The following is a 16562-nucleotide window of genomic DNA, read 5'->3' on the forward strand; positions in this document are numbered from 1 at the left end:
TGCTGACTTTTAATAAAATCATACTTACCTGTCCCAGGGTCCAGCGATGTCGGCGGCAGATGACGAGCGATCGCTTGTCTCGCCGCTGCCACCGCCGCCATCCTCTGTCAGGGAATCGGGAAGTGAAGCATGGCGGCTTCACTGCCCGGTTCCCTACTGCGCATGCGCGTCTCTTCAGATCCCCCGCTGTGTCCTGGGAACTGTGTGTTTCCCAGAACACAACGGGGGGGGTCTGCGGCAGTCTGCCCGGAAGTGGGTGCGGATACCTGGATTATCCAGGTAACTGCACCCCCCCCTCCCCCCTGAAAGGTGCCGATTGTGGCACCGGAGGGGGGGGGGGATCAGATTAGCGGAACTCCCCCTTTAGGGTGAAGAACCGCTTTAACAGGTAAGCTGTTTTAAAAATCCTATATAATTTTTTTTTTTTTTTTTTTTTGTAAAAATGCTTTTACGCTTGATGAGCACATGTAGCTGAAGGGGGGGTTGGGGAGGCCGGTAAAGAGCTACTGCCAATAAGTTTAAAAGAGAAGTATGTGTTGGGGGGGGGGGTTATTGTAGTTTTTATACTTGCCTAGTTGGATGCAGCATTGGTCCCCTAGCATCTGCACTGAGAACTGCGTGATTGAACACCACCGATGGCTTCGTTCTCACTGCTCCCTGACAATGAGCAGCTCTCCTCCTCTGCTTCCCAATGCTCACTGGAACGCTGAGCTGTGGCTGTCTCAGCGGCTTGCTGAGACTAACATCAGTCCAGGCACCTAGCGGATCCAGAGTTGGGATGGCGGGGTGCCTGGACTGATATTGGTGATGTCAGCAGAGAGTGGACTTCACTCCACTCTCTGAAAACAGGTCACATAAGTGCAAAAGGAATTGCACTTGTGTGACCCATAGGTGAAGCCCAGCCAAACAAGTGCAGGTTAGACGTCTCATTTATTCTTCCCAAACAAAAATATCCCAATCTTCACAATCATGCCTTTTTATTCCTGTCATCAGTTTTCGGCAGCACCTATATTTGTGAGCAACTGTCTTCAAGGATGAGACACACGAAAGGGCCAAGTTAGAACCAAGCTTTCTGATGAGCACCTTGAGAATTGCTGCTACAGCCATGGAATCAGATATTGACATGTTAGTATATGAAAAACAGTGTCAAATATTGCACTAGTTTTAGGTTTTATGTTGCCCTCTTTTACAATAAACCAAAAAAAATATATATATGTTGTGTCACAGTAGACACTATGAAAGATCCTATTCTGCAGGCCTCATGGCTCATGCTAGGGCTAGTCCATGTGCGTAGAATCCTATGGTTGAAAAATTGGTCAGCCGAAGCGCCATGTAAAAAGCTCTTGGCCAGTTTCCCATTTCATGGTGAACGGTTATTTGGAGACGATCTGGATAAGTATATCCAAAGAATTTCTAATGAGAAACGTTCTCTTTTACCAGTGAAGAAATTCAAGCGTTTTTCCTTTAAACGTGCGTCTTCTCCAGTGCCGGGGGCATCAGCCTCCAGGCAGTCTCAGCGGCTTCCACTGTCAGGTTCAAGAGGTAGACCTCAGGGTCAGTCCCAGAGCCAAAAGAGGACCCGGGGCAGGAAACCCGCAAAAAGTCCCAAAAACCCCTCTCATTTTATATTTTTGGTATTTACAATTTCGAACACAATGGACCTGTGGTGGTCACACATGGAGGTTTGTAGGTTTTTGTTGCCCATTCCTCTGTTTTCATGGTGAGCTTTGCTTGTGTATACCTTTCTTTATAAATAAGCCACTCTGTGTTAAAAAGTACAAATAAGTGCAGTGGATCTGTCAGAAACCATGAAATCAGACCGAGACAGAAGTACAGTTATATCATACTTGTTTAATAATAAAAGTAAAAAGAACAAATGTAGTCAAAACATAGCCAAAGTTCAGTAACCGGAACGGATCGTCAGCCAAGCCAAGAGTCTGGGATCAAAGTAGTGGAACAGCAAGCAGAATCTGTAGCCTGAAGGGATGTCTGCAAAGCCAGTCTTTAAACAGAAACACAGGAGATAGTTTCTTGTGATGTGGCAAAGGCAGAGCTCCTCTGGACTGAACAGCTTAACCACTTTCAGACCGGACCATTTTGCTGGTAAATGACCAGAGGTCTTTTTACACTTTGGCACTGCGCTGCTTTAACTGGTAATTGCGCGGTCATGCAATGTTGTACCCAAACAAAATTTGCGTCCTTTTCTTCCCACAAATAGAGCTTTCTTTTGATGGTATTTGATTGCCTCTGCGATTTTTATTTTTTGCGATATAAACGTAAAAAGACCGCAAATTTTGAAAAAAAATGATATTTTCTACTTTTTGTTATTAGAAAAATCCAATAAACTCAATTTTAGTCATACATTTAGGCCAAAATGTATTCAGCCACATGTCTTTGGTAAAAAAAAAGTCAATAATTGTATATTTATTGGTTTGCGCAAAAGTTGTCACATCTACAAACTAAGGTACGTTTTCTGGAATTTACGCAGCTTTTAGTTTACGACTGCCTATCTCATTTCTTGAGGTGCTAAAATGGCAGGGCAGTACAAAACCCCCCCAAATGACCCCATTTTGGAAAGTAGACCCCCTAAGGAAATTGATAAGAGGCATGTTGAGCCCATTGAATATTTTATTTTTTTGCCTCAAGCGATTGAATAATGACAAAAAAAAAAATTTTTTTTTTTTTTTACACAAAGTTGTCACTAAATGATATATTGCTCACACATGCTATGGGCGTATGTGAAATGACACCCCAAAATAAATTCTGCTGCTTCTCCTGAGTATGGGGATACCACATATGTGGGACTTTTTGGGAGCCTAGCCGCGTACGGGGCCCCGAAAACCAAGCACCGCCTTCAGGCTTTCTAAGGGCGTAAATTTTTGAGTTCACTTCTCACTACCTATTACAGTTTTGAAGGCCATAAAATGCCAAGATGGCACAAAACCCCCACAAATGACCCCATTTTAGAAAGTAGACACCCCAAGCTATTTGCTGAGAGGCATGTTGAGTTCATGGAATATTTTATATTTTGCCACAAGTTGCGGGAAAATTACAAACTTTTTTTTTTTTTTTTTTTTTTTAACAAAGTTGTCACTAAATGATATATTGCTCATGCATGCCATGGGCATATGTGAAATGACACCCCAAAATAAATTCTGCTGCTTCTCCTGAGTACGGGGATACCACATATGTGGGACTTTTTGGGAGCCTAGCCGCGTACGGGGCCCCGAAAACCAAGCACCGCCTTCAGGCTTTCTAAGGGCGTAATTTTTTGATTTCACTCCTCACTACCTATTACAGTTTTGAAGGCCATAAAATGCCAAGATGGCACAAAACCCCCACAAATGACCCCATTTTAGAAAGTAGACACCCCAAGCTATTTGCTGAGAGGCATGTTGAGTCCATGGAATATTTTATATTTTGCCACAAGTTGCGGGAAAATTACAAACTTTTTTTTTTTTTTTTTTTTTTTTCACAAAGTTGTCACTAAATGATATATTGCTCACGCATGCCATGGGCATATGTGAAATGACACCCCAAAATAAATTCTGCTGCTTCTCCTGAGTATGGGGATACCACATATGTGGGACTTTTTGGGAGCCTAGCCGCGTACGGGGCCCCGAAAACCAAGCACCGCCTTCAGGCTTTCTAAGGGCGTTACAGTTTTGAAGGCCATAAAATGCCAAGATGGCACAAACCCCCCCCAAATGACCCCATTTTGGAAAGTAGACACCCCTAAATTTAGGGGTACACTAGTGAGACTAGGTAATAAATGGCGGGTGCCCTGAAACTATAAAAAAATAACTAACCAACCAGCGTCACCTGTAACAGTTATATGGTGATCACTGGTGAAAGGGTTAACTAGGGGGCAATCAGGGGGCTTTATGCGGTAGTATATGGGGGTCCCTGGCGCTATAAAAAGCTGCAGCGAACCTAAATACCTACCTGCCTAACTAGCGTCACCTGTGACACTAATACAGCGATCAGAAAAACGATCGCTTATTAGGCTGGGTTCACACTGGAGCGATGCGGGAACGCCACGAATGCGCGGCGGGTTCCCGCATCGCATGCCTCCCGGCGGCAGTTCACACTGCCCTATGCGAACTGCTGGGAGTGTCAGTGAAATGTTACTGACACCCCCAGATCAGTTCGCATATCGCAGTGCGATCTGCAAACTCGGATCGCATGGTGTGAACACCCATGCGATCCGATTCTGCTGCGGGCCAAAAAAAGGGTCCCGTGCGAATTTGCGGCGGGTGCGGCGGGTGCGGCGAATGGCTGAACTCGAATCGCACAGAGATCGGATGTGATTTGCACTGCAGTGCGGTGCGAATCACATCCGTTCTCATAAACCGCTGCAATGTGAACCCAGCCTTAGTGACACTGGCGACGGGGGGTGATCACGGGGTTAAACCTTTATTGTGGGGGTTAGGGGGGTACCTTAGAACTAAAGGGGGCTAACCCTAACTGCCCTAACAGTTATTAGTCACAAATGACACCCGCCGGGTGATCAGGGGGTTAAACCTTTATTAGGTAATAAATGGCGGGTGCCCTGAAACTATAAAAAAATAACTAACCAACCAGCGTCACCTGTAACAGTTATATGGTGATCACTGGTGAAAGGGTTAACTAGGGGGCAATCAGGGGGCTTTATGCGGTAGTATATGGGGGTCCCTGGCGCTATAAAAAGCTGCGGCGAACCTAAATACCTACCTGCCTAACTAGCGTCACCTGTGACACTAATACGGCGATCAGAAAAATGATCGCTTATTAGGCTGGGTTCACACTGGAGCGATGCGGAAACGCCGCGAATCCGCGGCGGGTTCCCGCATCGCATGCCTCCCGGCGGCAGTTCACACTGCCCTATGCGAACTGCTGGGAGTGTCAGTGAAATGTTACTGACACCCCCAGATCAGTTCGCATATCGCAGTGCGATCTGCAAACTCGGATCGCATGGTGTGAACACCCATGCGATCCGATTCTGCTGCGGGCCAAAAAAAGGGTCCCGTGCGAATTTGCGGCGGGTGCGGCGGGTGTGGCGGGTGCGGCGGGTGCGGCGAATGGCTGAACTCGAATCGCACAGAGATCGGATGTGATTTGCACTGCAGTGCGGTGCGAATCACATTCGTTCTCATAAACCGCTGCAATGTGAACCCAGCCTTGGTGACACTGGCGACGGGGGGTGATCACGGGGTTAAACCTTTATTGGGGGGGTTAGGGGGGTACATTAGAACTAAAGGGGGCTAACTCTAACTGCCCTAACAGTTATTACAGTCACAAATGACACCAATGCAAAAAAAAAAAAAAAAAAAATGACATTGGTGTCACTGTGACTGGGGGGCAGGGGTAATTGGGGGGGTGATCGGGGGGTAAAGGGGGGGTGTGAGTGTGCCTGGCATGTTCTACTGTGTGTGTGAGTGTTGGTGCAACTTACTGATCCGCTCTCCTCCGTGTCGGAACGGAAAATACCGACACGGAGGAGAGAATACATCACTTCCTCTCCTGTGTTTACATTACAGGAGAGGAAGTGATGTCACCGGGGATTTCTATTCGTCGGGAGCGATCGCGAGGGGGTGGCCATGAATGAATGGCCGTCCCCTCGTCCGGGATCGCTCCCGTACGAATTCCGACCGCCGCAGGCACCGGGCGGGGGCCCGATCGGGCCCCCGACCCGCGGGAGGCAAGGGACGTACATGTATGTCCTTATGCCTGCCCGTGCCATTGTACCGACGTACATCGGCGTGCGGCGGTCGGCAACTGGTTAAGTAGGCAGGACTAACGAGCAGGATGAACAACAGCTGGGCAACTGTGGAGAGAGATGAGAGCTGGCAATTAGCCTACAGCTGAGGCCAACTCAGAGAAGGAAGGGTTGAGCCCAGCCCTGACAGGATCATTCCCTAGATATCACTCGCCCATCTAGTGGTATTTAACCACTTCAGTACTGGGCACTTTCACCCCCTTCCTGCCCAGGCCAATTTTCAGCTTTTGGCACTGTTGCACTTTGAATGACAATTGAGCGGTCATGCAATGCTGTACCCATATGAAATTTTTATATATTTTTTTTCACACAAATAGAATTTTCTTCTGGTGGTATTTAATAACCATTGTATTTTTTATTTGTTTGGTAAATAAATGAAAAAAGACGGAAAATTGTGAAAAGAAAACGCTAGGGAAAACATTAGAACCCATACTTCGCCACCACTCACCAGCTCGCCGGCATGGGGCATAAGTATACATAATGTGCAACCAAAAGTGGAAGCAACACAACTAAATGAAAAGGGAAGTGTGAATCCAAGAATAAAATTGGGGAAGAGGGGGGAAAAGGGGGAATTAACCAATTCCATACCAGGCCATAGTAAAATGACCCAGCAGGAACACTCTCCCATCCTGGGTGGGCGTCATATGATGTCCTCCCATTCTCGCCACTCCTGGGGCCCCGCAGCATGGCGATCGGGGATGAGGCATGTCCATTCCAGATCAGTGTAAAGAACCAATAAAAATGGCTCTTTACCACGTGAGCAGCTGTGTTCTAGGGCCCTAGGGCGATCGGGGACGAGGCTTGTCATCCTGACACAGCCCATCCCAATCACAGTAAAGAGCCAAAGAAATTGGCTCTTTACCTTGTGACCGTCTGTGTCCAATCACAGTCAGTCACAGAATGTAAACAGACCGCGGTAACAAGCTGTTGCTGGCTCTCCTCCTCACACACAGATCGTGGAGGAGGAGATTGCGTTAACGGCTCGTTACCACTTACAGTGCACACCAACACATTCTGATTGCTCCCCCCCCCCAGTAATAAAGAGGACCTGTCACCAGCCCATCAAAGTACCTGTCACTAGCTCATCTAAGTACCCGAGTACCTGTCACCAGCCCATTCGATTACCAGAGTATCTGTCACCAGCCCATCTAAGTACCTGTCACCAGCCCATCTAAGTACCTGTCACAGCCCATCAGAGTACCTGCACAACCCCTCAGATTACCCGAGTACCTGTCACCAGCCCATCAGATTACCCAAGTACCTGTCACCAGCCCATCAGATTACCCGAGTACCTATCACCAGCCCAACAGAGTACCGGAGTACCTGTCACCAGCCCATCAGAGTACCCGATTACCTGTCTCCAGCCCATCAGATTACCCGAGTACTTGTCTCCAGCCCATAAGAGTACCCTGAGTACCTATCTTCAGCCCAAGCCTCAAAGAATATACCTTGGGGTTTTGCTTTCCAAAATCGGGTCAATCCGACTACCTGTCACCAGCATATCATACCTGAGTAGCTGGCACCAGCCCATCAGTGTACCCAAGTACCTATCCCCAGCACATCAGATTACCTGAGTACCCATTGTACCTGAGTAGCTGTCATCAGCCCATCTGAGTACACGAGTACCTGTCACCAGCACATCAGAGTACCCGAGTACCTGTCTCCAGCCCATAAGAGTACCCTGAGTACCTATCTTCAGCCCATCCCTCAAAGAATATACATTGGGGTTTTGCTTTCCAAAGTCGGGTCATTTTGTGGGTAATTCTACTGTCCTGGTGCTCCAGGGCCTTCAAAAGTGTGATAGGTAGGAATAAAATTAGATGTGTAGTTTATGCTCCTAGAATGGCTGAAGGTACTACTCCAATGTTGGAACGCTGTATGTGGTCAGGCTGTGTAAAAGTCTCACACATGTTATATCGCCATACTCAGGAGAAGTAGCAGAACGTATTTTGGGGTGTAATTTTTGCTATGTACATGCTGTGTGTTGTTTTGTGCTCTTCATTTTGAATTAGGGGGATTTTTCCCTTTGGCTGTCTGAACTCTCTTCGGACATTTTTTGATCTTCCCCATCTGGTACTTTGGACACCAGGAATAAAATATATATATATTTTTTTTCCTTTGCTTCCTATTCCTAGAACTGGTTACCATGGTCTCTCAACCTTTTTTCCAGGGCGGCATCACTTCTGACCAATGTTACATCTTCCATAATCCCCTTCTCCAGCCGTCTCCGCCTTGATGGACTTTTCATTGGTGGGTTTTACAGCTGCATGTGGTAGCTCTGTCTGCGGAGCTCCACATGCTTTGCTGCCACTTCCGGGTATCTCCATCTCATGTGGTACGCGGCGGCGTTCATCATTGTGTTGATGACGCTCCCCCGTCCACTATGCGCCGCGCCTGCCCATCGAGCGGCGCGTCTACATCATCTTCCGCTTGGCTTCTGTGGCTGGGAATCAGGTGACGCTCATCCATTGATGGGTTTCCTTATGGTGCGGCCGAGACCGAGGATAATGTCACGGCCTCGGCACCGTGAGGCATCATCTCTAGGCGCTCCACAAGGCTAATTTGGTTTTCTGCAGGGGCTTTATAAGGACACCAGGAATCCTAGGGGCACCATCCTCTGTCCATATCTTACTTTTTGAATCGTTCTTTGACATGATCAGTCTCCCTAAGAGAGGGGAGGACATACTCTGTCCACTGTTTGTGGGCAGATACTTGTGCCATTTGTTTTTTGCTGGGACCTGAATTTTGAATTTATAACTGGTAAGTTCAACATATTTTGACTGTTCTCATCTTTTCAGGGGGTGGTTTGTACCTTTCCTTTGGCTGTTGATGCTTCGGGATGGGTAGCCTCCTCCTTAGGAGGGGTGTATCTTGGCCTGTTTAGTGTCTTCACGTTGACGGTCGTACCCCAATGAGATGCACATAGAAAATCTTTTAGTTCATTATTAGTTTACTTTAATGATAAAATTTTATTATTTTTTAGGGTTGAGTTTTCCTTTTTCTTCCCCCTTGGGGTTGGGATCATCTTTTCCTTTTCCCTATATGGGTTAGGAATATCGTTATTGGGACCATCTTGTTTCCAGGTCTCTTTTTGGATTCAACAATCTGTAAGTGTGGTACACTTCATTGTTCATATCTTTTTTTGTCTTATGACATTTACCAATCCCTATGCTTTGGATTTACGTGGGGAGTTAACCACTTCAGCCTCGGAAGGATTTACCCCCTGTCTGACCAGAGCACTTTTTGCTATTCGGCACTGCATTGCTTTAACTGACAATTGCGTGGTCGTACGATGTTGTACCCAAACAAAATTTACGTCCTTTTTTTCCCCACAAATAGAGCTTTCTTGTGGTGGTATTTGACCACCTCTGTGGTTTTTATTTTTTGCGCTATAAACAAACAAATAGAGACAATTTTGAAAAAAACACATTCTTTTTTACTTTTGCTATAATAAATATCCCCTAAAAATATATAAAAAAAACATTTTTTTTCCCTGTTTAGGCCGAAACTTATTCTTCGACATATTTCTGGTAAAAAAAAATCGCAATAAGAATTTGATTGGTTTGCGCAAAAGTTATATCGTCTACAAAATAGCAGATAGATTTATAGCATTTGTATTCATTTTTTTTTTTTTACTAGTAATGGCGGCGATCAGCGTTTTTATCATGACTGTGACATTGTGGCGGACTCATCGGACAATATTGACACATTTTTGGGACCACTGGCATTAATACAGCAATCAATGCTATAAAATTGCATTGATTACTGTAAAAATGTCATTGGCAGTGAAGGGGTTAACCACTAAGGGGCAGGGAGGGGTTAAGTGTGTCCTGAGGCATGTTTCTAACTGTCTGGGGGATGGTCTAGCAGTGACATGACACTGATCGCTGCTCCCGATGACAGGGAGCAGACGATCAATGTCCTGTCACTAGGCAGAACGGGCAGATGCTGTGTTTACATCGGCATCTCCCTGTTCTTTAGATCCGTGACACGATCGCGGGTGTCCCCGCTGACATCGAGCCTGCAGGTCCCACGGAGCTTGTGGCAGGCGCACGTGCATGTGCACGGTGGGAAATTCAAAGTAACGTACAGGCACGTTACTTTGCCCAGCCGTGCCCTTCTGCTGACCTATATATACAGGCAGCGGTCGGCAAGCGGTTAACTTCTGCCACCTCTCAGTTTTCTGAGAAATGTGCTGTTGTTTCCCCCTGGTGGTCCTAGTTTGGGAATTTTGGTTTGCCTGTTTGAGACATTTTATATATACATTGTTATTGTTATAAGTGTATTATTTTTCTTTTAGGTTCCCTGTTCTTTCTGGCTAATGTCCTTCAAGAATTTTTTGTACTTTGATGCCCCTGTTGGATTTTCATATCCTTTGGTTCCTTTGCATGATTGAAAGGCTATAAGCAGGCTTTTGGACGATAGATGGCAGTGAGGAAGCTCTATTTTATTCAATGTATTTTTGACATGTAAGTTCTTTGACCATATTGATAAGTGTTTTATATACACCAAAATATAATTGTTTGATGTGATTATTTTGTATATTTTATGTATTTATACTGTATTTCATATTTCAGAAGTGGCAAATTGTCCCTGATGAAGACTGTATTTGTACTTTTTGAAACGTGTCGGACTTCCACTCTTGGATGGTTCTCATTTATATAGTGGAATCATACCATTTCTGTCAATTTTCATTTTGATGTATTATGGTTGGTTCAATTATCTATGTGTATCAATATCAAATTCCCCTCTTGGATTATCTTGGAGTCAGACCCGTTGAGAGACTGTTGACCTCCCAAGTGTTGGATAAGCCCCTCTCCTCTCTTGTGCCTCTCCATGGCTTATACAGCCTCATTTTTTATATGGTATGGTCCTGTCCCTTCTTACAGTCGTTTTGGACTGATTGTCAGGTGTTGACTCATGTCAACTTGGTGTGCGGCTTGACTCTCAGATTGGATCCCAAGTGTCAGGGAAGGTTCTATCCGCTGATGACACTGCCTGATATTTGGCATGCAGTACTGTGGTCCACCAGCAGGTGTCACCTGGCAGTCTGGAACTGCCAGGGGAGCTTTCCCCTTTTGGTAGTATTATGTCATCTTTGGGCCGCAGTACTGGCATCCACCAGCGGATGGATCACGGCAGTGTGGAGCAGACAGCACCTCTTGCAAACAGGTGTCACTTGAGACCAATTACAGGCATATAAATACCCGGAAAACCTCACATGATTGCCTTGGTATCTTCCTTGTGCCCTGTCCTGTGTCCTGAGCCTTTAACCGATCCCATCCTGATCGTGTTCCTCCTGTGTTCCTGTACCCTTACCTTTAACCTTCATCCTGATCCATCCCCTCCTTGTCCTGTTTGTTCCCAGTCCCTCTTCTACTGATCTCCCTGTGTATGACCTTGGCCTGGCTAACGTTTATGTTTCTGGAACATCCCTTGTCCTTCTGCTGATCTGCTGTGTATGACCCTGGCCTGGCTGACATCTGTGTTTCTGGTACTGCCCCTTGCTTTATTTACTGTTGCATAGTTGCCAACTGTCCCGAATTTCCCGGGACATTCACGGGATTAGGACATTTGTGCCGATTTAATTTTGTCCCGGGAAATGCCCCTGTAAATTCGGTTTGTCCCGTTTTTCGCCGCCAGCCTCTAGAGGTCCATGGCCGGCGGAGACAATGTCTCCGCCGGCCGCCATTTTAAAGAAGACCAGAAGCTGGTCTTTAATAGAGATGCTGCGGCGCCGCCCACCACCGCTGCCAGTGTCTGTGAAGTGCAGTGGGAGGCGCCACAGTTAAAAGTCATTCCGCGTGGCAACGACGGAGTGCCGCGTTGGGAGATGTCGGGGGGGCCAGTCTGTGGATGTCGGGGGGGCCAGTCTGTGGATGTCGGGGGGGGCCAGTCTGTGGATGTCAGGGGGCCAGTCTGTGCATGTCAGGGGAGATTGTTTTATGTTGGAAATCTGCTAAGCCCCCAAATGTTAGTTCCTGTCGCTCTGCGGTAAGTTGAAAGGCTGGCCGTAGGAGGAGCCTGAGAGGGCTATTTAAACCTCCTCCTCTGTTAGGGCCAGTGTTGTCGAGATTTCTGGGGGGGGGGGGCGGCAGTAGAGCCTGTCTGGTGATTGGGCTTGGCATTTTCTGGGTTGGGGCGACATCCCCCCCTTGTCATCTCTGGGTTTCACCGCGTTCAGTTGGGTTTTGTGTGGAGGCCGCCCTGTCATCTTCCCTGCAGCCCATGTTCCAGCAGCGTGTGGGTTTGGGGGGGGCAGCAGTCCAGCCATCCTCTACCACCCACGGCTCCCTCTGGATAGCATGCCGCCCACCCGCGTTCATGCCAGGGGGGAGCGGGGGTGCATCTGTAATTTTTCATTTCACATCATCACTCTCCCTGCCCGTCCACTCCCCATGCTTCTAGCTCCACCAGGGAGCCGGCCGCCAGCTCCTCTCTCCCCAAGCCCACGTGGCGGCCAGCTGATTCTCCCTGTGTGTAGAGGGGGGAGGGGGTGATCGGCCGCCCCTGGCTCCGCTCCCCATACACGGCTATCACCAAGAGCCTGCCTGATCGGCCGCCCGCTATATCCTCTCTCCCCTTGTTCATGTGGCGGTGGGGGGAGGGGGTGATCGGGCGCCGCTGGCTCTGCTCTCCATACAAGTCTATCGCTAAGAGCCTGTCTGTTGATTGGCCACCCGCTAGATCCTCTCTCCCCTTGTTCATGTGGCGGCGGGGGGGGGGGGGGGGGAATCGGCCGGTGTTCTGTCCAAATATGCATCTCTCTGTGGGTCTTAGTGCTCACGGAGGGGTGATGGGCTGTCACCCGCCCGTCGCTCCTTTCCTCCCACAAACTAGCATCTCTGCAGCAGTGTCAGAGGATCTTAGTCCACCAGGTTGCTGCTTTTACTTGTTATTTAATTTTCTTTGGTCAGTGTGTTTATCACAGCCAGCGTTCTGCCCAGGTTTTTTCTGTGATAGTGGTCTTAGTGTTCTGCCAGCATTTCTGTCATAGCATTCTGCCAGCGTTTTGTCATAGCGTTTCTGTCTTAGTGTTCTGCCAGTGTTTCTGTGATAGCATTCTGCCAGCGTTTCTGTCCTAGCGTTCTGCCAATGTTTCTGTCCTAGCGTTCTGCCAGTGTTTCTGTCCTAGCATTCTGCAAGTGTTTCTGTCATAGCATTATGCCAGTGTTTCTGTCATAGCGTTTCGGTCTTAGCGTTCTGCCAGCGGTTCTGTCATAGCGTTCTGCCAGCAGTTTTTCTGTTTTAGCGTTCTGCCCAGCATGGTCTGTTTTATTGTTCTGCCCAGTTTCTGTCATAGCGTTCTGCCCAGCATTTCTGTCTTAGCGTTCTGCCCAGTATTTCTGTCTTAGCGTTCTGCCCAGCATTTCTGTCTTAGCGTTCTGTCTAATGCCACGTACACATGACCGGACTGTCGAAAAGTCCGGTCGTGTGTACGCGGCATTAGCGTTCTGTCCAACTTTTCTGTCATACCGTTCTGTCCAGCATTTTCTGTCTTAGCGTTTTTCTGCCCCAAGACTTCTGTCATAGCGTTTTATGGCCTTGAGTTTCAGTCATAGCGTTTCTGCCCCAGGGTTGCAGTCATAGTGTTCTGCCCCAGGATTTCTGTCAGTGTTTCACACCAAGATTCTGTCACAGTGGTCCGCCCCAGCATTTCTGTCACAGGGGTCTGCCCCAGCATGCTGCTCAGCATTTCTGTCATAGCATTCTGCCCAAGCATTTCTGTCATAGTGTTCTGTCCCAGCATTTCTGTCATTGCGTGCTTTCCTGTCATAGTGTTCTGCCCCAGCTTTTTTCTGGCTCGGCGTTTAGTCTCAGTAATTCTGGCTCGGCATGCAGTCTTAGCATTTCGGTCATAGCGTTGTCTCTGTCACAGCGCTGTCTCTGTCATAGCGTTGATGTCTTTGTGTTGCTGCCCAGCATGTCTGTCATAGTATTTCAGCCTTGATGGCATATTCTGGTAGTCCTTTGTCTTCTTTGTTCGTCATGTCCCATCGTGTCTGTCGTGTTTGTACCTGGGTCAGGTAGCTAGGGCTCACACGTCAGGATCTGTCACGTCTACAGATCCATACGGGCTGAGGTTTCGTTTGTTAATTGATTGTTGTCCACAATCTTCTCGCCCGTATACCATACGTCATACGATGCATGTTCATTCACCACATCCATACAACTACCCACCACGGCCTGTGGGTACACTATCCCTGAGTTTCAGTTAATTACCTGTCTCTGTGCTGCAGGTTACTCAGGCTCACTTACCACTCACATGGGGGCAGGGGGGGGGGGGGTTGTCGTCAGGTTCATTCACGCGCAGTGGTATTTACATTTTTGCTCATGTTTCATTCTTAGGTAGGCGGGGGGGGGGGGGGCAATGTTGTTCTCCTGTCTGGTTGTCTGTCACATCTCTAGTTTGTGTTTTAGGTTGGGCCGTCTTGGCATCCATACCAATATCAACCATGCTTGCACTCACTTCCATCAGCCCGGCCGTTGTTGGGGGGCTAGTTGATTGGTGCTGATGTCATTTCGCCACTCGGATCACCCTTGGGTCAGAAGCAATCGCAAATTTTTTCTTCAGTTGATGTCCTGTTGTGTTGAGGCCCTGGTTACCGCCCAGGGATGTATGGTCTCTCTCAGGGTGTGTGCTAAGCCACGTCCCCATGACGGTCCTTGGAGGTTGGGCAGACGCCATAATGATTCTGGATTCCACTCTTGGCTCTGATCTTGTCTAACATATTGCCTGGAGATCTACTTAGGGACGTCAGTCCAGTCGTCTTTTCCGATCCCCAGCCTGTTCCAAGTAGGGGGGGCTTCAGTCACCTTGGGTATGTCTGTATCATGCCATGGGACTATTTCCCCGGGAGGGAGTCTGGCCCTCCTTCCTCGGTTCAGGATTCTGACTCAGCTGTTAGGTCTCAGGCTGAAGCATGACCCGATCATATCCTGTAGGGACCAGGGTCCTGTGTCCGGCATGGTTTCTCCATATTTGACAATATTATTGCCATGGTGCATGGGCTTTATCCGCTTACTCCATCACATCCATCAGGTATCCAGCTTTTTGCACTCCTGCTAGTGGTCTTTTGTGTGCCACTCACCATCTCACCCTCTTGGGGGGGGGGGGGGGGGGGTATGTCTCTGAGCTATTTCACTGGTGTTCGTTGAGGTATTTCGCCATCTTTGCAGGGGTTCCCTGGGCCAGACCTTGTTCCTTTCCCCCCCACGTATCCTCTCATTTCACAAGCAGTTAATTCTCGGGTCTGGGTGTCTCTGGCATCAGGCTCAATTCAATCTTTCAGGTGATGTTCAGTTGGGTTCGGGGTAGTTTCGCAGGTTCTATAGGGGGTTCCTTCTCATCACCAGTCAGGAGTCGGTGTGTTCTTTTGTCACAGCGGATACTTTCCGGTTACTTGCTGGATACTTACTGTTGCCGTCCGGGAGCACGCCATTATCCCTGATGGTTCATTACCTTCCTATATTCAAATACAGTGCCTTGCGAAAGTATTCAGCCCCCTTGAACTTTTCAACCTTTTGCCACATTTCAGGCTTCAAACATAAAGATATAAAATTTTTATTTTTTGTGAAGAATCTCCAACAAGTGGGACACAATTGTGACGTGGAACGAAATCTATTGGATTTTTGAAACTTTTTTAACTAATAATATAATGAAAAGTGGGGCGTGCAAAATTATTCGGCCCCCTTGCGTTAATACTTTGTAGAGCAACCTTTTGCTGCGATTACAGCTGCAAGTCGCTTGGGGTATGTCTCTATCAGTTTTGCACATCGAGAGACTGAAATTCTTGCCCATTCTTCCTTGCAAAACAGCTCGAGCTCAGTGAGGTTGGATGGAGAGCGTTTGTGAACAGCAGTTTTCAGCTCTTTCCACAGATTCTCGATTGGATTCAGGTCTGGACTTTGACTTGGCCATTCTAACACCTGGATACATTTATTTGTGAACCATTCCTTTGTAGATTTTGCTGTATGTTTGGGATCATTGTCTTGTTGGAAGATAAATCTCCGTCCCAGTTTCAGGTCTTTTGCAGACTCCATGTTTTCATACAGAATGGTCCTGTATTTGGCTGCATCCATTTTCCCCTCAATTTTAACTATATTCCCTGTCCCTGCTGAAGAAAAGCAGGCCCAAACCATGATGCTGCCACCACCATGTTTGACAGTGGGGATGGTGTGTTGAGGGTGATGAGCTATGTTGCTTTTACGCCAAACATATAGTTTTGCATTGTGGGCAAAAAGTTCGATTTTGGTTTCATCTGACCAGAGCACCTTCTTCCACATGTTTGGTGTGTCTTCCAAGTGGCTTGTGGCAAACTTTAGATGGGACTTTTTATGGATATCTTTGAGAAATGGCTTTCTTCTTGCCACTCTTCCATAAAAGGCCAGATTTGTGCAGTGCACGACTGATTGTTGTCCTATGGACAGACTCTCCCACCTCAGCTATAGTTCTCTGCAGTTCATCCAGAGTGATCATGGGCCTCTTGGCTGCATCTCTGATCAGTCTTCTCCTTGTCTGAGCTGAAAGTTTAGAGGGACGGCCAGGTCTTGGTAGATTTGCAGTGGTCTGATACTCCTTCCATTTCAAAATGATCGCTTGCACAGTGCTCCTTGGGATGTGTAAAGCTTGGGAAATCTTTTTGTATCCAAATCCGGGTTTAAACTTCTCCACAACAGTATTACGGACCTGCCTGGTGTGTTCCTTGGTCTTCATGATGATCTCTGCGCTTTCAACAGAACCCTGAGACTATCACAGAGCAGGTGCATTTATACAGAGACTTGATTACACACAGGTGGATTC

Source organism: Lithobates pipiens, unplaced genomic scaffold, assembly GCF_037356315.1.
Source record: "Lithobates pipiens isolate NorthernLeopardFrog02 unplaced genomic scaffold, aLitPip1_a1.2 Scaffold_16, whole genome shotgun sequence".
NCBI lineage: Eukaryota > Metazoa > Chordata > Amphibia > Anura > Ranidae > Lithobates > Lithobates pipiens.